General features: G+C 40.4%; 1 protein-coding gene across 1 annotated transcript in view; it reads right to left on the bottom strand.

Annotated features, from left to right (window-relative positions):
* The window catches only part of Usp26 (ubiquitin specific peptidase 26), a 53,883-nt gene that overhangs the window by 4,421 nt on the left and 47,128 nt on the right, over window positions 1–2,334 (bottom strand). The window lies entirely within an intron of this gene.

The raw sequence follows: 2,334 nt of genomic DNA, 5'->3' as shown, positions 1-2,334 counted from the left end.
GCGCTTTTGCCGCTGAGCTAAATTCCCAGCCCAGAATTAACTATCTTAAAGAGGTCAAAAGCTTGGAATGTAACATAGGTAGTATACATCTGTTTCCGTTTCTCAGAATTTCCTTTCACAAGAAAATGATGGATTCCACCTAAGACCTTCTGTCATGGATACCCCTATTATCTTCACTTTTCAATCTGCCCTGCATTTGGAATTGTTACACTGTCAAGACCATACTAAAAAAAAAACCTCTAAACTTCAGATAACTCTATTTTTGGGTTTCTTTCAAAATAACTTTTACTAAAACTCTTTACTCTAAGGCCTATGTAACTGGGCTCAGAATTAACTATCCTGAAGAGGTTAAAAGCTTGAAATTCAGAGGCCAAATTGCTATTCCTCTCCTCTACATGCAAATTTCTCCTTATTCTTCAGCTGCCTCACCTGCTGAAGTCCTTCAGAAGTGGAAGCATCTCACTGTTGTGTCTATGACAACTTCTAGGAGGCTCAGTCAACTAGGAGACTCCGGCCTACATGTCTCACTAAACTTCAGGTCCCATTCAGTCCTCCTTCTAACATACGCTGTATTCTAAACAACAGAATCCATAAGCTTTAGTATCCACTTTTTCGATTAGAGAACATTATCTAACTTTCCCACACTGCTGAATTCAGCGCTGGGAATGTAGCTCAGTGGCATGGTGCTTGCCTGGTAAGTGCGAGGTCCTGAGTTTGAGTCTTGGTTCCAAAAAAAAAAAAAGAACCACACTGCTGAATTCTAATTCACCTCTTTAAAGATTCCCTAGGATTAAGAACATTAGCAATAAATTACTGGATTAAAATAGTTGTACTAATACCATACCCCATATTCAAGGAGAGACTCATGTTGGCAAAAGTGGTATTAAAATCTAACTCCCTCCATGTAGTGTAAGAAAGACATAGTACAAGTCATTTGTTTGTAACAAAGATGCAAGTCACTAGACTCACTTCCTTGAAGGCAAGAAAAAGCATTACAGAGATAGTACATGCTTGGTATCAGAATTAAAGCATTACAGAGATAGTACATGCTTGATGTCAGAATTATCAAACCCCTGGATTACATGGAGTGCTTACAGAATATAACCACCCTGAAAGCCATGCGGCTTTCTTCACAAACAGGTAGTTTCCATATAGTTTGTCACGTTGCATCAAAACAGTAACAAGTAAAACTTTCAAATACTAAAAGTCCACTGTTAAGCACATATTCTTTACTTACTAAAAGAGCAAAGCTACCATGCTATGAGGCACAAAGGTGTAAAAGAAATCTAAAATTAGTCCTTTAATGTTGAATGCAGAAGATTGTTCAAGGTTTTGTAGTTAAGTCCAGATAAACAAAGTCCCTTTTAGGCAATGCAAGTGTCCCTCTGAGTAGTCCAAAATGGTGAACTGGGCTCATCAACTTCTCCCCCGTTAAGATCCAACTCTGAGGACAGATACCCTCATTTGGGCATTGAGGAAGAGAAGGGAGGGGTTCAGCAGGCAATATGAAAACCTGATGTGGTATGGTGTTCACTGTCATTTAAGTTAACAAGAAGATTCAGAAGTTACCAGCCTCGTTTAATGTTTTCTTGGCCAGGATCCCAGTAACTACTACTTTTCTTCCAAAGCCTTGCATATGATCAGCAGGAGTATGACTTTTCTAGCTTTCTTTTTAGTAAATTCACAAAGGAAAAACATCTGAAAATGAACACTGAAAATGCAGTCAAAACCTTTTATAGGACAAGAAACTCAAATGTATAAGAACAAAATAACACCAAGATGCTCTGCGAACTATAGCAGTGCTTACACTTTATTAAGCACCAGAATCTCTATCAGATTGGTGCTTTTGCTGCACTCTGCTTTGAGTTTCTGGGTCAGCAGGCCTGCAGTGCAACTCAATATGCTGTATTTCAAATTAGGTCCCCTATGCTTATGATGCTGATGATGGACACACTTTTCAAAGCACTGCAGTAGAATATGAAAAGCACATCTGCCTTGGAGGAGAGAAGAGTGTTCAACAATCAGAAATGTGGATTGAAACGTGTATTAGTGTTAGAAAGGTGATTTTTTTTTCCCCTATGAGTGTTTGTTTGAACTTTGGTCTTAGACTAATCTCTAGCTCTATATAGTCTGGAGTTTTCCTTCCATGGAGAAAGTGGTGGTGAGTGAGGCAACCCCAGAGATCTGAGCATGGAGGAGTCTCCTACCTAAGAGGTCTTCCTTGCCTTGGTACTGCGAGACTGAGGCTTAGACTGAGGCTTAGACTGGAACTGGAACTGGGGCTGGGGCTGGGGCTGGGGCTGGAGCTGGGGCTGGGGCTGGGGCTGGGGCTGG

The sequence above is a fragment of the Chinchilla lanigera genome, unplaced genomic scaffold (genome assembly GCF_000276665.1).
Source record: "Chinchilla lanigera isolate Chin_1 unplaced genomic scaffold, ChiLan1.0 scaffold00072, whole genome shotgun sequence".
Lineage (NCBI taxonomy): Eukaryota > Metazoa > Chordata > Mammalia > Rodentia > Chinchillidae > Chinchilla > Chinchilla lanigera.
This window is presented reverse-complemented; position numbering and strand designations above follow the sequence as displayed.